Source organism: Carassius gibelio, chromosome B8 (assembly GCF_023724105.1).
Source record: "Carassius gibelio isolate Cgi1373 ecotype wild population from Czech Republic chromosome B8, carGib1.2-hapl.c, whole genome shotgun sequence".
NCBI classification, from domain to species: Eukaryota; Metazoa; Chordata; class Actinopteri; order Cypriniformes; family Cyprinidae; genus Carassius; species Carassius gibelio.
Window position 1 is genome coordinate 20510356 of NC_068403.1, and position 26373 is coordinate 20536728.

At 41.3% G+C, this 26373-nt stretch overlaps 1 pseudogene; it reads left to right on the forward strand.

Annotated features, from left to right (window-relative positions):
* LOC127964180 (glycerol-3-phosphate acyltransferase 2, mitochondrial-like) overlaps nt 1-26373 on the forward strand; it is a 60892-nt pseudogene that overhangs the window by 12998 nt on the left and 21521 nt on the right.

Here is a 26373-nt window from a genome sequence, read left to right on the forward strand (position 1 = left end):
AGCGGCTACATTGCTCATAATTCTTTTCAAGTGTATGGTACAGCTTTCATTCTTCAGGTCAACTATATATTCATGAAAAAAAAAATATTTAAATAAGGAAAGCAGTATCTTTGCCATAGTATTCTTTCATATGTTGAAGTTTCCACAGTCATTGCATTCTTTGCATGTGCTGCCCCTTTTTTCATTAAAGGGGGGGTGAAATGCTCGTTTTCACTCAATATCCTGTTAATCTTGAGTACCTATAGAGTAGTACCGCATCCTTCATAACTCCAAAAAGTCTTTAGTTTTATTATATTCATAAGAGAAAGATAGTCTGTACCGATTTTTCCCGGAAAAACACGACCGACTGGAGGCGTGACATGTGGGCGGAGCTAAAGAATCACGAGCACGAGTAGGCTTTTGCGTTGAGAGCGTTTGGAAGCTGTGACATTAACATGAGGAAAAATCCATCATCCCAAACAAACCATGGCTAACAGTCAGATTCAGCGTATATTTATGATCCAGAATCAGATCCAGAGGCTGAAATTTAACAAGAGCAGCATCTGCAATGACGTCTCTATGTGGTATGTACTGAAACTGTATATATTTGCTTAGCGGTTTTGGAAAATGACTAAAGCCGCGTCCGAAATCGCATACTTCCATACTATATAGTAGGCGAAAAACAGTATGCGAAGCAAGTAGTATGTCCGAATTCTCAGTATTCGAAAAACAGTAGGCGAGATGTACCCGGATGGCCTACTACTTCCGGCCGAATTCCGTAGTATGCATAGGATGGACACTTCTCTATCCCATGAGGCACCGGGAGAGGGCTCGTCATACTCAAATCGGACGATTGTGACGCCGCTGTTTTGAAGTGTAAGTACCTTATGGATAAACGCTGTTCATTGTGGTTAACGTGTACTTGTTTAACATAATCCAAGTAAACGACTGATTTGTTAAAGTTTTACACATTGCAAACTGATGAGACTATTTTGTAAATTGAGTTAAAAAATATGTTTAATAATCATTATCGATCAGAGGCTGTGCCTCAGCTTGTTAAGGCTGCTTTCTACAGACGGCTCGTTAAGTAATTTAATGATATAAAGTTACACAATTTTAAGTACTTGAAACGAGTTAATTTACATTTTACTAGTGTTGATATTTTGATTAAAAAAATGTTGGATAACTTACAAGGCAAACTATTGTTAATAGGTGCCTCAATTTGATCATAAATCATCAGTAATGTGTAAATCCTGTTCTGATGTTACAGAGACTGATGAACACACTCTTGTTCTCATCCACTGATTAAACCTTACTCACTGGAAAGCATAATTCAGTAAGTATATAAATTAAAATTAATCTTAACTACACACACTCTTTACATGTATTTATGTTAGGATCATTACTGATTTATGATGTTTTTTTTATTATAATATGAATTTCCAGGTATTTCCAGTTGCTATTTTGTCAGTTGCAAAGTACTTAGTAGCAAATAACTTTTGAAGCAGTTGTGTGCACTGATTTTGTAGCAGTTTCCAGTTGTTTTTTTAACATCTGAAGAATGTTGTCTTGAGAATGGATGCCACACTTTAGAGAAATACCCATACAAATTATTATCTTTATGTATTTATTTTTCATTTCTACATGGATAAGAGCACAAAGCTTCAGACAAAACCACATTAACATTTTCATAAAGTAGTATAATAGAGCTTAAAGCAACAGCAAAAGGGAATTTCTTAAGACGTTTCTATAATAATGTCAGGAAAATAAACTTCAGCAGCTTCATTTCAGTAACTGTAATCAAAAATGAGTGAAAAAAAGTGGAATTCAAAAATATAACCCAGGGATAAAGTTTTTTATGTTTTTTAGAATAAAATTTCAATAGGTTACACATTTTTTTGCTGATATATCTATATCTAACTATGTATATTTATATATGTGTGTATATTGTCTATAATTTATATATTATGTATGTATTTATGTATATATTGTGATGTGTGTATGTGTGTTTTTGTGTATATTTCTATAATGTATTTGTGTGTATTTATGTGTATATATGTGTGTGTATTTGTCTAAGCATTCATTCAAGTTTATTAATTAATTCATGTTCATTTTGTGTAATTTTATTTGCATTTATTTATTACAATAAATTACTTTATATCCTTACATAAAATCAGTCTGTCATTCTGTTCACAGCTGTAGCTGCTGTTATTCTGAGGTAGAAAATTAAAAGCTAAATTTATTTTAGTAAAGGAGTTTACAAGCTGTCGACGAAGGCATGATCTGCGAACAGCTGACCGACGCCTGCTTTGAATTGTTAATTCAAACGACATAAAAATGCATACGAAAGCGGTAAGAAAAACGAAAACCATCACCGATGTTCGCTCAGTAGATTGGGCTCTTTAAATTTACGCGCTGTTGTGACGACGTATGTCACGTGACAATGTCAACATGGCGGATGTAGTACGTCCGAATTCCATTCATACTACCCACATTCATACTATATAGAACGTACTTTTCTAACGGTCGAGTAGTACGTTCAAATTCAAATGTAGTACCCAGTACGCAGTATTCGATTTCGGACGCAGCTCATGGTCCACTTTATGTCGTCTTTTTTTTTTTTTTTAAAGAGCTGTACATGTGGAAAGTGCAGTTTGATGAGAACATCGCATGTTGTTTACTTGATGTGCTTACGCGCCGAAAGCTAAGTTAACAACACAGAGATATTTGAAGCAGTTTTACTCACCGCCTGCGGTTCCAACACACGATCGTGACCCTTTTTCGTTGGGACTGCATTATCCTTAAGAAATAAATGATGTGCAAATCCGGCATCAAACTGGGCCTTGTTTGTAAAACAAGCATCTTCGAAATGCAGGGAACAAACAAACTTGCACAACTCCGTTGATACTCTGTAAAAATAAACTCCATCCACTGGTCCCTTAATGGTGTTTTTGGTAATCTGTGCAGGGTTGTCTTGACCTGGCAACCAAAAACACACTTCTTTTGTGACTTTTCGCGAGGCTCTCGCTCTGATCAGTGAATGCCTGTGTCAGATGGGGAAAATGTAAAGTGGGTTGAGGGATAGTATGGCTCCCTTGTAATGGGTGTGTTTTAATTTGATTGCAGTGTAGTGTGCAGTGTCAGTGTGTAAAGATATTGAGCACGTGTGATGTGTGTTTATAATGAGCACGTGTGTTAACGTTGTTTTGTTGGAAGCCTACTGTGGGTGTGTAATGGACTACTACAGGTGATCCCCATTGACTAAATGGCTGCCACACCTCCTTATCATTATAATCATAAACTTATAGCTCTATAAAAAGGACGGAAACTTACGATGCAGGAGGGGAGTCCGGACGCTGATCTATCTTTCCTATGCGGGTGCTCCTCGGCTGGCAGACAACACGATTGATCGAAGATACGAGTAAACAACGCACGCAAGTATTCCTATAAAGGGACGTTCTTTTTTTCCTTTCGAAATCCATTGCTTGATGCCGATGGTCTAGCGCTCGCTGTGGTTGCTTTGCTGAGGACTTCCTTTTTGCTGATTCTTTATAGGACAGAAAGTTGCCAAGCCACACTAGAGACAGGCCGCCTGCTCGACAGCGCAAAGGAGTGGAAGGCGTCATTCCCATCCTGGACAGGAAAGTAGTTTTTCTGCACTCGTCCAGGAATGAGAGTTTGAGCTCTGTTGCGGTTCTGTCTTTTATTGATTTGCCATATTACTCCTTGTTTGGGTCGGAGAAGATACGTTGCCGGTGGTGAAGACGTTTCCGGGATTCCCCGCTCTAACGCGTCTGCATTCGGCCACGCCTCCAGGGAACCCCTGTGTCTCGCTGTCGCCACGCCCTCCCTTCTCCTCCCCCGGCGTGGGTTGACTTAAACGGCCAGCTTGAAGAGCAATCTGGCTAGCTGTTGTTTGGGAACAGATCTTATTTTATTTGTAGAAAACTGTGTATTTATTCATTGTGGCAAAATCTGTCTTAGTTTTAGTGTGTGAATTATAAGGAATAAATTGGATTTTAAGGTTTCTAAAATATCTGTTTGGCTCTAGTTCCTGGGATTCTGTTACTGTGTAGAGGGGTATTTCCGACATTTTTGGCGTAGTCGGCAGGGTCCCAGCAACATGAGCCAACAGAATGATGACGGGCAGTCAGATAGTAATATAACAGTTCCACCTATGTCGCCACTAATTATGCCCTGGTTTTTTAGTGCGTCCTGGGCCCCTAAGTTCGCTGGGGAGCGACACAGGTTTGGGGAATGGCAGACCCAGATGAGAGCCATGCTGCGTGCCCAACCCCTGAATGGCGAACAACAGGTAGATTTTGTCTTTAGTACACTGGATGGAGAAGTCCGACGGGAAGCAGCCCTTCTACCGGATGCGGACCGTGCCGATGGTGAGAAAGTCATAGAGGCCTTAGGAAGAATTTTTGGGGATACAGCCACCCATGCACAGCGACGTGCAGAGTTCTATAAATGTCACCAGGGTTCAGATGAGGGCGTCAGTCTATTTGGCTTGAGGCTACGAGAATGCTATGCTAGGTGGTGCGCCACCGAACGAAATGCTGCCATGGACGAAGATGCCCTATTACGCGACCAATTGGTGTTGGGCCTTCGGACAGGACCAGTGAGACATGAGTTACAGCGACTTTTGCGAAGAGACGAGAGGCTAACATTTCAGGCCGTCCTGAAAGAAGCTCGTGTATTGGAAAGGGAGTTAGACAGCCCCCCTGCTGAAGCAGAGGCTCATACTATTCGTACCCAAGTAGTTTCTTCTGATGCAAGGGGTGGACGTAAGTCTGACCTGGATGACCTCCGAGAGACCCTGAGGTCCGAGCTGCGGGATGAGCTGGCAGCGCAATTAAAAACCCTTAGTAGCAAATTGGTAGAAGAACTGCGGAATCAATCTCCCTATGTGGCTCCGGTAGTTAGCCAATCAGCCATTCCTGGGACCCGGCAGGCTCCTCCTCCAGTGTGACGTCAACGTCCGCCTCCATCCACCATGAATTATCAGTGGGACGTACATGGCCGGCCAATCTGTCTGGATTGTGGTGAAGCAGGTCATACACAAAGATACTGCCCAAGGCGAGGACAATCAAAGGGTTTTTAGCGACCCCCGTCACAGGGGAAGGAGTGGCGGGGGTGAATGCGACAGAGGGTGGTCCGTTGTCAAAACCTGCTTTAATAGGTACGTGTCCTGGAGTAGAAGTTGAAGTTAATGGTAAACGAATTAAGTGTCTTTTGGATACAGGTTCTCAAGTGACCCTCTTTAGTGAGACCCTGTTTAAGAGCCAACTCCAGGAGACCGTCCTTAATACGATAGATGAATCTAACTTGTTGACACTGAAGGCAGCCAATGGACTACAAATACCTTACATAGGCTATGCCATGATGGACTTTAAGGTAGGAGGGGTATACATTACTAACAAGGGTGTGATAATTGTTGAAGACCAGTGTTTGGCCAGTGACAGGGCAGTCTTGGGAATGAATGTGATAACCGAATGCTGGAAAGAACTCATGCAGGGTATCCATCCAGGGGTGGTGGCTTTCCGGGCTGCTCTGGCGCCAACTGAAGGTAATTTATGGGAGAAGGCCTTTGCAGTGTGTCGACGAATACAGCAGAAGGGGTTAACAGCATTGGGACATGGGGTGGCAAAGCTAACTAAGCAGCCTTCTGTTGTTATTCCTCCTCAGACAGAGATGGTGCTGTGGTGTCGAACGAGTGATGAAGTGCCTAGAGACAACTGTACAGTGCTGATTGAACCAATGGCAGAGGAGGAGTCAAGTTGGCGTACAGCACGCACTATTGCTGTAGTGCATGATGGCCGCCTACCTTTGAGGCTCTGCAATCCAGCTATGTTCCCTGTAGAGGTCCCCCAGCATCGTCCACTTGCAGAGATTACCCCACTGCCCCCCAGCACATCGTAGGACAGAGGGAGCTTATACTGACACCGGGCAGCCCTGGAGTGGTTGAAGTTGGGGTCAGCACTGTCTGTGCCGATCCCCCCACCTTACCATCTGGCCTGGAACAAGAGGGTGCTGCATTGAACCAGGAGCAGCGCCAACGCCTGCAGGAGTTGTTGGTGAAATGGCGTTCCATCTTTGCGGCGCATGATGAGGACTTTGGCCACACTAATATTGTAAAACACCAGATCAACACCGGGGTTGCCCCTCCTAGCCGTGAGCGATACAGACCAGTCCCACCCTCATTATATCCTGAATTAAAGAGCCTGTTGAAGAATATGCTGGATGGTGGGGTCATCAGGGAGAGTTCTAGCCCGTGGGCTGCACCCATCGTACTCGTAAAAAAGAAGGATGGGTCCTGGCGATTCTGTGTAGATTACCGGAAGTTGAACTCTGCTACGCATAAAGATGCTTACCCCCTCCCCCGCATCGAGGAGTCTCTGACTAGTCTCAAAGGTGCCCAATGGTACTCGACATTGGATCTGGCCAGTGGCTACTGGCAAGTCGAGGTGGACGAGCGGGACAGGGAGAAGACTGCCTTTACCACCCCTCAAGGGCTATATGAGTTTGAGCGTATGCCCTTTGGGCTTTGTAACGCACCAGCAACGTTCCAAAGACTCATGCAGCGCTGTCTTGGTGAATTTTTTAATGAATCACTATTAATATACCTTGATGATGTCATTGTGTATTCATCAAGCTTTAATCAGCACCTTCAGGACTTGGACAGAGTGTTTGAGCGACTAGGTGGCCATGGCTTAAAACTCCAGCCCAGAAAGTGTCGATTATTCAAGAAACAAGTGACCTATTTGGGACATATAGTAAGCTCAGAAGGGGTAGCCACTGACCCTGAGAAGACTGCAGTCATCCAGGCCTGGACTGCCCCGCAGAATGTCCGCCAGGTCCGGTCCTTTCTTGGATTGGTGGGATATTACCGTCGGTATATTCCTGGGTTCGCAAAGATTGCTGCTCCCCTCCATGGCCTGTTACGCGGCATGGCAACCGCCCAAAAGACTGCACCCATCCATTGGACCACAGAGTGTGAACAGGCATTTCAACAGCTGAAGGAAGTTTTGGTGAGTCCTCCCATTTTAGCTTATGCCGACTTCAACCTACCTTTCCGTTTATACACTGATGCGAGCCTGGAGGGTCTGGGTGCAGTGTTGGCCCAGGTTCAGGATGGAAAAGAACGTGTCATTGCCTATGCCAGTCGAAGTCTCCACCCTACGGAAAGGAATGACCAGAATTACAGCTCGTTCAAGTTAGAACTACTGGCCCTTAAGTGGGCACTGACCGACAAGTTCAAAGACTATTTGTGGGGAATGGAGGTAGAAGTCTTTACCGACAATAATCCACTCGTGCACTTGGAGACAGCGAAGCTTGGCGCAGTAGAACAACGGTGGGCAGCCCAGCTAGCCAATTTTAAGTATACAATCCGATACCGTCCGGGGACTGCTAACCGTAATGCTTATGTGCTATCTAGACTTCCAGGGGAACAACAAGAGGTTATGACCTGGCTGGTGGGAGCAAAGTCCACTGAGGGGGGGGGTTTTACAGAACAATCTGTGTGGTACAAACGACAACGTGAAGATCCTGACTTAAGTCAGTTGCTCTCCTGGAAACAACAGGGTCGACCCCCTCCTGTAGAAGAACAGGTTGGACTAAGTGTGGGACTCCAGCAGCTCTTACGGGAGTGGGACCAGATTGAAGTAGGCCAGGATGCCCTGCGGAGAATAACCAGAACCGAGGGGCATATGGGTGAGTCCTGTAACCAGATCTTGGTTCCCAGTGCCCAAACGAAAACTCTGTGGCAGGAATACCACATAGAAGGTGGCCATCCTAGTGCGGAGAGAACACTCTCCCTGCTGAAGAAGCGCTTTTTCTGGCATGGGATGAGACGGGACTCGATTGGGTGGGCTGCTGAATGCCCTAGGTGTGTGGTGTACAAAGCAGGCCCCGAGGTAAGAGCACCTTTGGTGCCCATAGAGACTTCATATCCATTTCAGATGGTAGGCATTGACTTTTTGTCATTGGGTCGTCCAGGAGACGTGCATCCCTATATTCTGGTAATGACCGATTTGTTTTCAAAATACGCTCTTGCAGTGCCCACAAAGGATCAAACCGCTGCCACTACTGCTAAGGCAGTATGGAAGAACCTGTTCCAGGTGTATGGGAGCCCGGAGTATATCCTCTCGGACCGCGGGGCGGCCTTTACTTCAGAGTTATTTCAGCAGCTTTGTCTCTTGTATGGATGCCGGATGAAGCGTACTACGGCGTAACATCCGCAGGGTAACGGAGCCTGTGAGAGATTTAACCAGACACTCCTGAAGCTGCTGGGAACCTTAACAGATGAGGCACAGTTCCAGTGGCCATCGAGATTACCTGCCCTTCTTCAGGCGTACAATAACACTCCACATGGTACCACTGGACTCACTCCTTACTATGTTGTTTTTGGAAGACATGCAAGGCTCCCAGTAGATTGGATTCATGAGGCTGGGCCGGTGACCAAGCGACAGACCCTTAATGGGTGGGTCCAGTCCCACAACCAGGTACTTAGCCAGGCGTACAAAGTAGTCCAACAACATACCTGGCAGAGGCAGCAAAATGATAAAGCTTGCCGGGATCAGAGAGCCAAAGCATTGGACCTCCTAGTTGGGGAGCGTGTTCTCCTTAGGCACTTCCGTCGGCGAGCCCATGGAAAGCTGGCACCTCGATGGCGACCAACACCCTTTGTGGTAGTTTCCCAACTGCGCCCGGGCCGACCGGTATACCTGATTCGTCCAGAAGGTGAGGAAGGTCCTATTCGTACTGCTCATAGGAATAACTTGCGAGTGTGCCCAGTGTCTTTTCCACAGCTGCCAGCCAATGAACCGGCGCAATCCATCCAGGAGGAAGGAATATCTTGGCCACAGGGGGGTAGTAACCACCGTGGATACAGACCCCTGGTATTCTGGAGCACTCGGCCCCCACCAGTACCGGAGGTAACTGTTCCAGACCCTCCACCACACTTGGAATTACCTCAATTAGAGGAGGTGGAGGCCACTAGCAGCGACCCTGACTCTCAAGGGAGGCCCAGTACAGCCCTTCAGGTACATGATGGTCCCACAGAGATGGAATGTCCACCATCAGAAGCCCCTGCAGAAGAGTCCCTAGGGCCACGTCGCTCCCAGCGATCTACACAGGGCACCCGGCCATTGAGGTACCAAGTGGTGACATAGTCGGGACAACTTATGTTAAAGTGGGGGGGTAGCTGTCAGATGGGGAAAATGTAAAGTGGGTTGAGGGATAGTATGGCTCCCTTGTAATGGGTGTGTTTTAATTTGATTGCAGTGTAGTGTGCAGTGTCAGTGTGTAAAGATATTGAGCACGTGTGATGTGTGTTTATAATGAGCACGTGTGTTAACGTTGTTTTGTTGGAAGCCTACTGTGGGTGTGTAATGGACTACTACAGGTGATCCCCATTGACTAAATGGCTGCCACACCTCCTTATCATTATAATCATAAACTTATAGCTCTATAAAAGGGACGGAAACTTACGATGCAGGAGGGGAGTCCGGACGCTGATCTATCTTTCCTATGCGGGTGCTCCTCGGCTGGCAGACAACACGATTGATCGAAGATACGAGTAAACAACGCACGCAAGTATTCCTATAAAGGGACGTTCTTTTTTTCCTTTCGAAATCCATTGCTTGATGCCGATGGTCTAGCGCTCGCTGTGGTTGCTTTGCTGAGGACTTCCTTTTTGCTGATTCTTTATAGGACAGAAAGTTGCCAAGCCACACTAGAGACAGGCCGCCTGCTCGACAGCGCAAAGGAGTGGAAGGCGTCATTCCCATCCTGGACAGGAAAGTAGTTTTTCTGCACTCGTCCAGGAATGAGAGTTTGAGCTCTGTTGCGGTTCTGTCTTTTATTGATTTGCCATATTACTCCTTGTTTGGGTCGGAGAAGATACGTTGCCGGTGGTGAAGACGTTTCCGGGATTCCCCGCTCTAACGCGTCTGCATTCGGCCACGCCTCCAGGGAACCCCTGTGTCTCGCTGTCGCCACGCCCTCCCTTCTCCTCCCCCGGCGTGGGTTGACTTAAACGGCCAGCTTGAAGAGCAATCTGGCTAGCTGTTGTTTGGGAACAGATCTTATTTTATTTGTAGAAAACTGTGTATTTATTCATTGTGGCAAAATCTGTCTTAGTTTTAGTGTGTGAATTATAAGGAATAAATTGGATTTTAAGGTTTCTAAAATATCTGTTTGGCTCTAGTTCCTGGGATTCTGTTAGTGTGTAGAGGGGTATTTCCGACACCTGTGCTCAGCCTCTCAGTGCTGTGCTGTACGGGAGCGTGTGCTCTTCCGGCAGACGTGCCCTTAGGATATATAAGGAAATTCCGCTAACGTCACACAGGCTCTGTGAAAAAACTTTCCGAAACTTGTGACAAACCGGAACAACATACAACTTTAAACGTACAACTTTAATTTTTTAAACTTTGTCCATGTTTAGCATGGGAATCCAACTCTTTAACAGTGTAAAAAACTCAGTATGCATAAAATAGCATTTCACCCCCCCCCCCCCCCTTAAATTTTGGTTAATTTGATATTAATAATCACTGTTTTCTCTAAATGTGAATCCAATTTATTCATTGCAAAAAGTTATTGTGATTGTTGCCATCCGTTTTGAGTTTGAGATTGATTTCTGTATATCTGACTAGACACTAACAGAATAATAATTTACAGGCACTCTTCTGGCTGCCCTGATAGATTCGGACGTGTGGTGATGCAGTCCTTGTTTCTTTGAAAATAAGCAGGGCTCTCATAAAGAAAGTTTCTTACTTCCAAGAAAACACTTTGTTAAAGCAAATAAATGGGATTTGTCTCTCCTGCATCAAAACACAGAGAAACAGACCCTGTGAGCACCCGGTTTATCTTTTCAATCACCTTCCACTTTAGAAAGTGTCAGAAGCCAAGCGCTGCAAATCCTGCTGAAGCGTTTAATTCGGCTTGAATTAATAGTCCCAGATCAGAGCCTGCTCTTTCGTTGGCTGAGCTAATTAACATTTTGGAGCCTGATTATGCTGAGAATATGATGCATTCACCTATTGCTGATTGGTCAGCGATTGTTTTCATTGTCCTAAGGTGAGTGAGACAATATCTATTTACACAAGGGCTCCTTTTTATTTTGCTAATTGGGTAAAAGAGAGTAGTAGGCATACATGAGTGTATTGTGCGAGTGTGTGTGTGTGTTTTCAGGTACCGTGGCTGGTTAGTAAGGAGGCTGTGCTGTTTGCTGTTTGTATGGGGTTGTGAAGTTCACCCCAGCCCTGCTGGAGACAGCTGGCACAGAGTTCATGGCAGTGAGATGTGCAGTTCATTTGAGCACTCTTCACTGATTAGATCACATGCCACGTGAGAGCAGAGAGAGATGCATTTGAGGATTGAGAGGCACACTCCTGAGGCTCCCATTGAGATTAAATTCAGATTCCTCTCTTCTCTGTTAATATAAAAGATTGGGAGCCACTTAATCTGACATTACATTAGGTTGCATGCAGAGATGTGCAAACCTAATTTTTTTCTCAATTCTGACCAGTAAACGTTATATACACACACTTTTTTGGCTGTATTTTCTTTTTACTATTTTTTTTTTTTTTATTATTATTTTTGCTATATTTTTATTGCACATAGAATGTCCATCCCTTTAGATGGATAAATAATTGTTTAAAATATAATTATTTAAGATAAAATAAAATAGATGCCAACAATTAAAAATAAAAATGTGATAAATATAAATGCAACATTAAGACCTGCCTATACTACTGTATGTGATGCAAAATAGCAAACATGTTATAAATACATCATCATCTGTTTTTATTTGGGCATCAGAATTCCACAAAATCAACATAGTAACAACTAACAATCCTCAACACAACAGGCGAAACCAAAAAGGATACATGCGCAGATGATCAAGTACATTAAAACAAATAAATAAAACCGTGGATCTGATGCTCAAAAGGAGTAGGCAGAAGCTTAAGCTTATTGACGCCTACTCCCTTTTTTTTTACATTTAAACCGTAGGTATCTACTATAATCGATAAGACAGTTGCCACATATTAGTGTTGTCCTATTCCAGTGACAGTACAATCAACAATATTAACTCACAATCATTCTGCTAATTCCAAAAAGAAGAATCTTCAATAAGTACAAAAAAAACACACACAAAAAAAATAAATAATAAAAAACACCTCATTGCCGGTAACAACTCGCTAGTCACCAATCTTTTAATTTGATCTTTTGTTCCTTACTTGTTATGAGTTCAATACATTTACTGGCCACAATTGTTTATAATTATAAATAGTTTAATTATATTATCTTGATTAACTTATATTATCTTTTTAGTTTGTCAGTCCAAAAAAATACAACATAAATAGATTGCTCTGCAGCTAATTCCATTTCTACACCTAAGGACATTCTTCTGTCCTGTACTTAGACAGTATAACTTGTTTATACTTTGATTTAAATTGATAAATGAATGGGCACTGCTTGAGTTGGGCTCTCAGGTTATTCCAGAGCCTGGCACCACACACAGACACACACATACTTTTCTTCGTCGTTCTGAAAGCCGGTACTTTAAAATGACCATAACCTCTCAAATTGTAACAGCTATCTCTTTTTATGAATAGTTTTTGAATATTTGCAGGTAGTAGGATCCAATTTGCTTTATACATTAATTGTGCAGTATAAAAAACGACTAAGTCCATGAATTTAAGCATATTACTTTGTAAAAACAGTATATTTGTATGTTCTTGGTATCCTACCTTATGAATAACTCTGATTGCTCGTTTTTGGAGAGTTACAAGGGAATGCAGGGAACTCTTATAATTATTACCCCAGACCTCAATTCCATACGTTAAGTATGACAAAATCAGACTGGAATACAATTTATACAGCGCCTTGTAATTTAAAACGTACTTAGCTTTGTTTATGATTGCAATATTTTTTGATATCTTCCTTTGTATGTGTCCAATGTGTGATTTCCAGCTCAATTTGTTGTCTATTGTGATTCCCAAGAATTTAATTTCTGTTACTTTTTCTATTTCAATACCATTTATACGTATCAGTAGTTCCGGAGTTTCCTTATAATTGCCAAAAATAATCATTTTTGTTTTACTTAGATTGACATGGTATCCAAACTTACATTTTCTAATCTCAGCAGTTTAAATTATAGCTGCATGAAAATTAAAGCAAATTGTTAAAATAATATTTGTAAATATTTAATACATAGATTCATTAACTTAAACTTGTTTTTTTCTTTTCTTTATTAAAGTTAAAATGTACAACAAAACACTGTGAACTCACAAAACAGTTGATTTAGTCTATTTATTTTAAAAACTATGGCTGTCAATAGAATAAAATAATTGGGTTGCACTTTATTTTACAGTACGTGTACTATCATGTGCTTATAGTGTACTTAAAGTGTATTTATCTAAGAAAGTTCTGGTAATACAAGGTAACTACATGGGGTAGGGTTAGGTTTAGGGGTAGGTTCAGGGTTAGTAACTAGTTATTACATAGTTATTGTAATTACTATAATAAGTACATAGTATGTACATGAGGAACAGGCCTGTAAAATAAAGTGCTACCAATAATTGAAATAGAATAAACCATTGTCAATGGTGTAAAATAAATTATCTCAGAATTATGGATCCATCCTGAAACAGAATGACTGCATGAAGTCTATCACAAATATCAAAATTAGTTAGTGTGTTAGAAAATATAACTTAAAGTACATTTATCATATGTTAACATTTTTATCTTTAATAGACCTAAAAATGCACTTTGTAAAAGCTCTTTTTCGAGGAACTCAAAAAGAGCCAGGCCCTAGTTTGAAAACTCTTGGACTGTTCGGTTGATTGCTAATGAAACTCTGTATAAGGTCAGTAGACTAGAACTGAATTCACCTGACCTTGATTGAGTGTGTTTCTGAGGAGAGCGCTCTTGCATTCAAAAACAGGTCAGCAGAGCACTGTTAGCCAATTGTGACCCACCACTACTGGAATGACATTCATTTTAATTTAGCCGTCAAGTTCTGTATGCCACAGTATGCCATGTTAGCTTTTCTCTTTCCTTTTACCTTGGTTCAACCCTGTTACCACACCCTCCGTCCATTCATCTAACTCAATTTGGGCCCTAACATTTAAAATTAACTTTTATAGTCCTAAACAGCATTGGTGTGTTTTTCACTCTGGAGGCATAAGCGGTTTCGGTGTGTTTGCATGGTGTTTATGTGATTCATCACACAGTATCCCCTTTGTGGTCTATTGTCCTGTGACTCTGTGGGTTTTTACCCAGAGTGAGGCGGGCTTAGATGACGGCATGTTCCCCAGATGAGACCAAGGCGATGGAGCAGGTGATACCTGAAGTCAGAAGTCATTTAGGCAGACTTTTGACCATAACACAGACCTTCATCTCCCACTGGCTACTCAGGTCTGAACACAATTCTTATTCTGAAAGCAAATCCCCTGTCCATTCTGAAATGTTTGAGGTGGATTTTTGTAAACTTTAATAATAGAATGTTCAGCATTCCAAGTGTAACAGAAGTTTTAAATAGTCACACTTCTTTAGGTCTAAAAAATAACCCACATTGAAATTCTGAGATTTAAAATCCAATTTAAATCTGAAATTGAAGTTCATTGAAATGTCAAATGAATAAATATTTCACCTCATGCATTTCTTGCTCACTAATCAAATAAGAAAGCTTGTACAAACGAGTGCAGATGGTCAGAGTGCCACAAGAGTTTGTCACCATTTAACTTCTTTTTTGCAGTTTTGTTGAGGTTAAGTTCATATGAGGTCACGAAAGCTGCATAACTGCACTAGATAATTACAGAGCGCTTATGAAGGGCAGAATATCAGTGCAGCTTGCCACATCATGTGGGCTGTGCATCTGCATATAGATATTTTAACTTTTTCAACTGATTCTCACTGAATTCTCTTTCAGGCTTGTGAGCTGGATGCTGCTGAAGTTTTTCAGCTTGATCTTTTGCAGTGTACAGGTCAACCTCAACCAGATGGCAGCTTTACATCGTGCCACACAACTGGTAACCACACACCCAGGCTTTATACCTTCACCCCATTATCTTATGTAACCTGTTTTCCTCGCTGTAGGCATCCTGTGATTCATCTATTGCATGCTTTCATTCTTCCTAAAACTCATTAGCTCATTTACCTCATTTCTTCTTTCACCACAAATTTTCTTCAAGTTTCACATTTTTTGTTTATTTATTTAACCCCCCCCCCCCTCCCACACACACACAAACACACACACACACTCACAAACACACACACACTTGCAGTGCTTTTCTGAACCAAACTGAGTTATTCTTGATTTTGCAGCATGATATTACTATTTAAATATATGAAGCTTAAGGCTGCTCTCTATATCAGTTTTATTTTTTATTTTAATTTTTTTGTGTGTGACTTTCTTTCTCCTTCTCTCAACCTATTGCTCCATTTATCCTGTTTACACATTTATTTTTATTGCAGTACAGTTTTCCACCTCAGGCTTTTGGTCACACATAACTCTTTATATGCATGTAAAAGCACACTTTGAAAAGCTTTTTTTGTACCATTCAATTGGTGCAAGTGCAATATGAAACAAAACATCACAGAATCGATTAGACCTCATCTGCTGTCTGATTTTATAACCAATTAAACATCCATCCTGCAACACCACCAGAAATCATCTCTTTGGCCTCAGTCCATGTGCGTCACTCCTGAAAATACTGAGCTCACCAGCAGATCAGATACTCACCGCCCACTTGAGTGGCACAGATATATTTTTGCACAACTCAGTCTCACTCCACAAAAAGACAATTTGAAAGAATTCAGAATGCATAATGCATAATGCAAAAATCCTATTTTAATCATGACAGCTCTCGTAAGTTTTTAGCATGGTGATGGATATTAATAGATCTGCTATGTTGCTGTTGCTGCTGAATTACTGCTGCTGTTGGTTATTGATGTAGTTGTAGATTATTTCTACTGCTGCTGCAAGAAAGTAAAGGAACTTGCTACTGCCAATGCATTCAGTGATACGGTCCTGTTTCTATTTAAGACATACTGCTGCTGCATAAATAGCATATAAAATAACCTGTAGCAGATCTATACATGTGGAGCTGGGGAAGGAGAAGGGTTGAAAAGCATGCTCCAGAAATCTCTAGTGAATGCTAGCCAGCCATATAAACGCAAGCCAGTAAGCTCATTGGCTGTATATGCAGCATGAACCAATCAGCTTGTGCCAAGTCATTTAACTCTCTGAATATCATCAGTTACATTAACAACCATCAGCCTGTGCCATTTAGAGTTTTATGACTAAATGTTTATCAACATTGGTTACTTGTTTTCCAGAAAAAACAAGTAACTGTTTTTATTATGTGGTCACTATTGCTTTGTTATGACAGATCATTTAATATGTATCAAGTTTTATGCATTTTTAACCTAAATCACAGCACCATCTATCCTTAAAGGGGGGTGAAATGCTATTTCATGCATACTGAGTTTTTTACACTGTTAAAGAGTTGGATTCCCATGCTAAACATTGACAAAGTTTCAAAAATTAAGTTGTACGTTTGAAGGAGTATTTTTGTTCCAAAAATACCTCTTCCGGTTTGTCACAAGTTTCGGAAAGTTTTTTTTCGAGTATGGCTCTGTGTGACGTTAGATGGCGCGGAATTTCCTTATATGGGTCCTGAGGGCACTTCTCCCGGAAGAGCACGCGCTCCTGTGGAGCATAGATGAGACATTCACTGATCAGAGCAGAGACATTCACTGATCAGAGCGAGAGACCGAATTGTCACAAAAGAAGTGTGTTTTTGGTTGCCAGGGCAAGACAACCCTGCACAGATTCCCCCCCCAAAAAAACAGCATTAAGGGACCAGTGGATGGAGTTTATTTTTACAGAGCATCAACGGAGTTGTGCAAGTGCTTTTGTTTGTTCCCTGCATTTCGAAGATGCTTGTTTTACAAACAAGGCCCAGTTTGACGCCGGATTTGCACATCGTTTATTTCTTAAGGATAATGCAGTCCCAACGAAAAAGGGTCATGATCGTGTGTTGGAACCGCAGGCGGTGAGTAAAACTGCTTCAAATATCTCTGAGTTGTTAACTTAGCTATCGGCGCGTAAGCACATCAAGTAAACAACATGCGATGTTGTCATCAAACTGCACTTTCCACATGTACACCTTTAAAAAAAAAAAGTGGAACTTAGTCATTTTCCAAAACGGCTAAGCAAATATATACAGTTTCAATACATACCAAATAGAGACGTCGTTGCTGATGCTGCTCTTGTTAAAGGGGGGGTAAAATGCTCGTTTTCACTCAATATCCTGTTAATCTTGAGTACCTATAGTGTAGTACTGCATCCTTCATAACTCCAAAAAGTCTTTATTTTTATTATATTTATAAGAGAAAGATAGTCTGTACCGATTTTTCCCGGAAAAACACGAGCGCCTAGAGGCGTGACGTGTGGGCGGAGCTAAAGAATCACAAGCGCGAGTAGGCTTTTGAGTTGAGAGCATGTGGAAGCTGTGACACAGATCCAGAGGCTGAAATTTAACAAGAGCAGCATCAGCAAAGGCGGTATGCTATGTGGTATGTACTGAAACTTTATATATTTGCTTAGCGGTTTTGGAAAATGACTAAGTTCCACTTTATGTCGTCTTTTTTTTTTTTTTTTTTTTTTTTTAAGCTGTACATGTGGAAAGTGCAGTTTGATGACAACATCGCATGTTGTTTACTTGATGTGCTTACGCGCTGATAACCAAGTTAACAACACAGAGATATTTGAAGCAGTTTTACTCACCGCCTGCGGTTCCAACACACAATCGTGACCCTTTTCCGTTGGGACTGCATTATCCTTAAGAAATAAACGATGTGCAATCCGAAATGCAGGGAACAAACAAAAACACTTGCACAACTCCTTTGATGCTCTGTAAAAATAAACTCCATCCACTGGTCCCTTAATGCTGTTTCTCTTTAGGTAATCTGTGCAGGGTTGTCTTGCCCTGGCAACCAAAAACACACTTCTTTTGTGACATTTCGCGACGCTCTCGCTCTGATCAGTGAATGTCTCATCTCTGCTCTGCTATACGGGAGCGCACACTCTTCCGGCAGAAGAGCGCGCACTTAGGACCCATATTAGGAAATTCCGCTCCATCTAACGTCACACAGAGCCATACTCGAAAAAAACTTTCCGAAACTTGTGACAAACCGGAAGAGGTTTTTTTGGAACAAAAATACTCCTTCAAACGTACAACTTAATTTTTGAAACTTTGTCCATGTTTAGCATGCGAATCCAACTCTTTAACAGTGTAAAAAACGCAGTATGCATGAAATAGCATTTCACCACCCCTTTAAATTTCAGCCTCGGGATCTGATTCTGGATCATAAATATTCGCTGAATCTGACTGTTAGCCATGGTTTGTTTTGGATGATGGTTTTTTCCTCACGGTAATGTCACAGCTTCCAAACGCTCTCAACGCAAAAGCCTACTCGTGCTCGTGATTCTTTAGCTCCGCCCACACGTCACGCCTCCAGGCGCTCGTGTTTTTCCGGGAAAAATCGGTACAGACTATCTTTCTCTTATGAATATAATAAAACTAAAGACTTTTTGGAGTTATGAAGGATGCAGTACTACTCTATAGGTACTCAAGATTAGCAGGATATTGAGTGAAAACGAGCATTTCACCCCCCCCTTTAAAGGATCCAGGCTGTCAAACACACAAACACAACTATTAGCCAGTCATATTAGGGAGAACTTACTTCCGAGTCTACAATCTGCCACACCTATTCAAACGGAGCATCCTGATGAGAGGGTTAAAACAGAAAATAAAATAGCCTTTTCTTTTTTATGTAAAAGTCTTGGTCATATTATAAGTGGACCTTAAAAAAACAGTATAAAATGAAAAATAAAGGAAGTCCATGACCCCTTTAAACCATAGAAATGGTAGGCAATAGAGACACCGCCTCCACCTTATGTCATCATTTATTCACCCCCAGTTTTTCCAAACAGACTTCCATGTCAATGGCTACCAGCAACTGTTAGGTTACCAACACTTTTCAACATATCTTCATTTGTGTTCAGCAAAAGACTGGTTAAGAACAACTTGAGGGTGAAGAAATAATGACAAAATTTTTGGGAGAACCATTCCTTTAAGAAAAATAAATAAATTATACACCATTTAATGTCACATTTTGATATGTTTGCCATATTCGTTGTTATTTGTTGTGTCTGTATAAAAAAAAACTTTTGACTGTTGACTAGGTATACATAATTTATGATTGTGTTATAAGTAGATTCATATTGGTAGAGTACTTGAGTACATTTGAGATGTACAATGTTGTGTTTGCTCTAATAGGGTTATTGTAATGTTTTACCTGCACTTGGGTCTCAATCCTCATATGTTCTGGGATATTAGCACAGTAGGTTCAAAGGGTCTTGAAACACAATCTCAGTGCCATTTTCTGAAGTACAAAAACAGTTAATTTACAGGTTCATTTTCAAGTATGCACTTACCACAGAACTGTATTTCTGACTGCGCTGAAGTATCCTCTCATTTTGTCTGTATTGCAGAAATATCCACTGGTTTATATGTGTGTTCAGCAGAGCAGCATTGATCAAGCTCTCATTTGTCTGATACTTTTCTCCCACAACTTGAGGGTTCCCTACACCATTTACACAGCCCATGTCCAACAAACCTGGCTAAGGTATATATATACCTAAGGTATATAGTGCCCACAGAGGTCTAGTTTGTTTAGAAACTTTCTTAGTACATAGCCCCACAGTTCACATAATTACCTGTCCTCTACCAGTGTAAATTAACAGCATAGCTCTGTTTGTTTCAGTAGAATTGGTTTTGCTAAAAAAGAAAGGTCTTGTTCATTAGTTTTATACTATTTTGGTGCTAACACAGCAGTTTCTAAAGTGCCAACTTTTTCAGCCAACAGAAGCACCTGTACACATTTAAAAGGGCATAATGGTTTGCTAAGTAATGAAATGTACAATTCTTCAAGAATCATGACACGGTTTGCTGGAAACGGCAGTCGGCTGCAGCGAGGGATTGGTTGGGGTGAATAGTTTCCTCCTGCAGGTAACGGAAGACTTAGACTCCAGGCCGCAGGGAGCTTTTTGCTTTGTTTACAAGACTACATCAATAATTACTTAATAGCTGTTTATACAGATGCCGTGACAGTAATTGTTAATGTATTTATGATATGCATCAAACTTATAGTGCAATGCTTCAGTAATTTGTCACTGGATGTGGTGCACATATGAATACAAAATTTATAGTGTAGATTTGCTTAATTCAAAGTTCCTTCATTTTCTGAAACCAAATTTAGCAGTATGTTTTTGTCCAATTTTCAACTGTACCATGAATACACTAGAAAAAATAAGAGTTGAAACTTTTCAAAGAAAAGATAAATATATTATTTTTATTAATATTTATTTATTTTACTCTAATCACTTTTTCAAAATATTAAAAAGTCGCTAATTAAATGAAGGAACCAGAAAGAGTAATTTGAAGTTACATACCCAGACCTTTTGACAGTGTAAATTATGCTGGATTAAGTCTAAACAGTACAGGAGCAGAATAGTGATAAATGGTCCTGCTATGTGGATGAATCAGTGCATCGTAAACACAATTTCAGGCACTAGCAAAAAGGCATTATCCACTAAACAGCAGACTCAATTACCCGCGATCAACCGGCGACACATTTATGAGGGTTGTGCATTAAAACGTAGCTGGTATTTATCAACACCGCTGTATGACACTTTCGTTGTAGCTGTTAGAAAGTATCTCATAAAGTGCCATTATGAATTATGTGCTTGCCTTGCCTTTTGTATATTAAACAAAGCAGAAAATATACATGCATAATGGAAATCAGGCATTAAACAAAAAGAAAAAACATTAGTATGTCAGTGCAATATTGCATAACATACATAAATTAACTGATAAATAATGTCGGTGGGGGGTGTTTAAACTGTTTCATCAGGATTTTAACAAATATTTTATGTTGCAGGATTAATTCCCTAAGATAGCTAAAAAATATATTTCGGAAGTATGGGTTTTTCTGAAAGAAAATAATATTTTTCTTTATCATGGATGTAATATACAAAAAAGTTGGCAATAAAGACATTAATAATGTCACTCTCTATTTATCAAAAAAAAAAAAAAAAGTTAAGCATCATCACTAATTTCAACATTTCCTGAGCAGCAAATCAGCAATATTAGAATGATTTCTGAAGTACTGTATCATGTGAGATTAAAGATTGGATTAACAAAGCTGAAAATTCAAGCTTGGCATGACAGTACTATTACATTTTAAAATATATTCAAATAGAAAACAGCTACTTCAAATTACATTAATATTTCACAATGTTACAGTTTTTACTCCATGTTGACCCCAAAGGTTTGAACGATAGTGTAATTAGAAACATAGAAATAAGGCTTGCTCGTCCTGTGACTTAAAAGACTTTATGATGATGACACTTCCAGAAAGTGAATATAGTCAGTAGCCTTGCAGGTTTTTTACAGTAGCCTACACTCTGATAATTTCTCTGCGAGAAAAAAACAAACAGTTCTGGACTTATTTTGATAGTAAATTGTACCAGAAATGGCTGAATCCCTGGGCAGTGCACTTGCTACTGAGCTAAGGGACAGATTGAAACACACCCTGTAAAATTCTGACCTTGTCTCTAAATAGACATCAGGGAAGAAATAAAAGTGCTATAGTGCAGTATATGGCCCCTTTAAGTCTCCTCTATGTTGTTATTTGTTGGATGAATAACCTAAAGGAATGTCCCATTAGTCACTGTTAATTGAGGCCGTTTTGTCTTCTCAGGTCCATCCTTCAGAGGCTGGGTGTCGTCTTGCTCCCAGAAGGCAGTGGCTCAGAGCGAGACACAGAGATGGACAGCCTCTATTCTCCAGTCTTGACCTCTGTAAGCCCCCACAAAGGCTGAGTGTGCTGTTCTGCTTGAATTGCCAAGATTCAGCATATGATAAGACAAGTGAAACAGACTGTCGCTTCAGGCGCTGAGCTGCCGGACCATACTTAAGACATTTGTGCAGACACACTGCTTTTGAATCACATTGATACCAGATTTAGTCTGGAGACAGACAATCACCCGTGTTTTCGGGGCAGGTGAGGCTGCATTAGTAACCTGCCCTTGATGGGCACAGCGGTTCCCATGACGATGGGGCACCTGCCGACTGCAGATGTTTCATTGGGAGGTTGCATGAGTCGCTGAACCCATTTCTCTGCCTCACTGATGCCTGGAGGTGGATAATAAATCTCCTCAGCCTCCAGATTTACTCTCAGAATCACACTGTTATCTGAGTTTCTTGAAGGAATGTTTTATTAGCCATTTACAATAAATATTTACAAGAATTTGGACATTGTGACTGTCAGAGGATTTGGCATAATCGGCATTAGGATCTTGATTGCAAGAAGAGCTGATATTAGTATTAATATGAAGGGCTTTGATTAGATATGTGCATATGTATGGCTTCTGACTGGAGTAAATGAACAGAGGAAATAATCTGTCATGCCTGGAATAGCATATTAGCTTATCAGGCTTCTCAAGATGGATTTGGGAGAGATCTGGCTCAGTGTGTGTGTCACAGAGAGAGGGCGTTAAAGAGATAGTTCACTCAAAATTACAAGTTTGTAATTTATGCACTCTTATATAATTCAAAACTCATATGACATACTTGCATGAATGACAAAAGGAGAAGGTGTTGCAGAGCATTGATGCTGTTCTTTTTCATATTTGAAACAGACAGTTGAGCAGGGACTGTTAAAGGGGTAGTTCACCCAAAAATAATAATTCATCAAAAGTCATTAATTACTCACCATCATCTCGTTCCAAGACTTTAAGAATTTAAATGAGACATGAGAGATTTTTTTTTTTTTAAATCGCCATTCAAAGTCTTTTAAAACACAACTTTGATACTTCTAAAAGGTCATAAGTTTATTGTAAAAGTAATCCATATGATTTAAACCGTTTAATCCAATGAAGAATTCTGATTGCTTAATTTAGGCTTTTATTTGCATGTATACATTAATCAAAGCACATACATAGAGCACATCAAATATGGAAAACAGAAGCTCAGCTGTACTTTCTATCTCATTGTTTCTTGTGCATTAAGCACATTTGGACATCAAATTTTGCTTATATTAAAAATATTTTCATGTGTGTATTAAAGGTTATCAATGTGAAGATGAGTAAATAACGTAATAATTTAAATTAATAAATAAAATAATTTTTTGTTGAACTATCCCTGTAATAGTCTATTGGCTGTCAATTCTGTCACATTCGGTGATACAGGAAAACAAGGAGAGATCCAATTGCAGGTATGATGTTTATTTGAGGGCAAATCCAAAGGGGTAAACAGTCCAGGCAGGGTCAAAAGCAGAATATCCAAACAAACAAGAAAACAGAACAGAACACACGGCAAGGGCAAGACTACGGATAGTATCAAACATTAGACAAGGACTCCGTGACACATACTCAGACAGACCGGGTATAAATACACAGAAGGATGATGAGGGAACTTGAGACAGGTGGGGAACAATCGATTACTCAAACAAGGAGGAAGGTGACCAAATAAGGGAACAGGAAGTGATAAGGTGACAGACACTGTGGGAAAGGAGGACACCTAGTGGAAACCCAGGGAACACAACCCAGACACTGTGACAGTACCCCCCCTCTACGGAGCGGCGTCTACGGAGGCGGACAGGTGGAGGCTCAGGGGGAGGGACGGAGGGCCAGACTAACAGAGGTGAACAGGGACAGGAGTGAACACACAAAACGACAAACAAACAACAACATGAAGCTCCCCCAGGGCGGAGCAGAAGACCACCACATCCGTGTGGTGGAGACTGGAGTCCCCCAGGGCGGAGCAGAAGACCACCACAAGAGGCTGACTCAGGGAGATGCTTAAAAATGTCTGTGAGTTCTGCTGCAGTCTCTCAGTACATGCCCAGGGATGCTGTCAGAGCCCGGAGCTTTGCGTGCATTGATCCTGCTGAAGGATCTTCTCACACTGTCTGGGGTCGGTGTCATCACCTGGTCGCCGGGAGGAGGTGGAGTCTTCTGTGCAGTGGTGCTGTTTTGTTGCTAAAAGCGAGTGAAGAAGGTGTTCAGCTCGTTCAGTAGAGAGACGTGCTGTCACAGGTCCGTGGTGGGGGCTTGTAGTCCATAATCGTCTGTATCCCCTGCCACAGGCTTAGAGTGTCTCTGCTGTCGCTGAATTGATGGGCTATCCTCATGGAGTGCTGTCTCTTAGCTTCTCTGATGCCGCGGGACAGGTTGGCCCTGGCTGTTCTCAGGCCCACCTCATCTCCAGCTCTGAAGGCAGCGTTCCGCATCTTCAGGAGTCTGTAGACTTCCCCTGTTATCCGTGGCTTCTGGTTTGCCCGGACAGTGATGGTTTGTGACATCATCAATACACTTGTTGATGTGGGCAGTGACAGTCTCCAAGTACTCCTGGAGGTCAATGGTTTTATTGTATGTGGCAGCCTGCTTAAACATATTCCATATATTGTGTCAAAGCAGTCTTGAAGAGCCCCTGACGATCCTGCCGGCCACACTTGAATCAGTTTTTGAACTGGTTTGGCGGCTTTAATGAGCTGTCTGTATGCAGACATTAGCATGACAGTGATGTGGTCTGAGGCACTTGGTAGAAGGTACTCGGTACCACCGGTACTTCAAGAAACCTGGTACCCTGACATTTACATTTTTTAGTACCGACTTGGTACCGAAGTACCAGGTCTTTTGACAACACTAGTCATAATGCTTTGTTCAAGCATGAGAAAAGTATCATTTGATTCTATAGATGTCTCAACTTGCCACTTCTGTCTTAATATAGTACATTTTATTTCTCTCTTCTCACTCACAGATGCTTGCTTTAAACATACAGGTTAGATTTTTATTGGACTGATTTTGCAGATATTGCAGTTAATCTCTACCTCATCTTAAATTGTCCAGCCTCCCGGTTCTCTAACAAATTTTTTTATCCATCATTTCTCCTCTTTGTTCCACTCCACAGTTTATTGGCGAGCTGTTACAAGAGGGGGCCGCAGTCAGTGTGGGCATCTGTGCGTCCGGAGGTCACAGCGGGCAGTGGCTAGTGCGTGTACATCAGGCCATCAGTGACGGTCTAGTGCCTGGTTAACGTGGTGCCAGTGGGCATTTCCTACGATTGCCTGCCATGCTATTTTACACGTCCAAAGGTGACAACCTTAGTATTAACAACACACTGCATTCCATAATGACCTCTATCAGACCATCACCATTAGCGCATGTGGCTATTAAACAATCCAATAAACAAATTACAAACACAAGTAGATTCACATTTACCTGACATAGGAAAACATGATAATGGAGCTCATAAACACATTGATCATAGACTTTGCCAAACTCTTAACTCAGTATTAAACTTTGTCACGTAACCCAGTGCTATAGACATAAGTGTTGCCTAAAAACATGCAGCTCGCTTTGGAAAGGTGTGCTATTGCTTATTGAAGCGATATGACTATTTTCACCTGCCAAACAATGAAACAATAAAAAAACAAACCCCACAGAATGTAATTAGTTGTAATTATAAGTAATTACCACTAAAGAGGGTCACACACTGGACAAGAAGTGAATTGCGCCACATCTTTAAAGTTCTAACACATTGTTTTCTATGAGTGAGCTCTGCGCTTCTCGTCTGGTGTGTGACACCCTTATGGGTCCTATTAACCACCCAGAGCACCCTAGCAACCACTTAGCAATGCCCTAGAAACCACACAGAACACTACAGACCAAAACACAGTAGCAACCACACAGAACACTTCAGCAACTACTTATCAATGTCTTAACAACCACAGAACACCATGATAGCGACCAAAAGCAACTTAGGAACCACGTAGATCTAATAAGCAACAACTTAGCTTTATCCTATCAACCATCCAAAACACCCTAGCAGCTACCCAGAACACCCTAACTAAACAAAAAATATTATCCTAGCAACCACCCAGAGCCAAGCAATGTCCTACCAAATATCCAGTTTTGTCCTTACAACCACACAGAACACTCTAGTGACTATCTGTCAATGTCCTAGCAACCACTTAGTCATTGTCAACCACAGAATATCATGACAGCTACAGAATACCAAAACAACTTAGCAACCACCTAAAATCTGTTAGCAACAACCTTGGATTATCCTAGTAACCACCCAGAGCACTGTAACAACTAGCATCATCTTGTCACCCATCCAAAAGTGACCCACCCTATTGACCACCTAGCAACATCCTATTAAAACAACACACATAACATTATTTTAGCAACCACACAAAACACCCCAGCAACCACCCAAAACAACTTAGCAAACAAAACATAACACC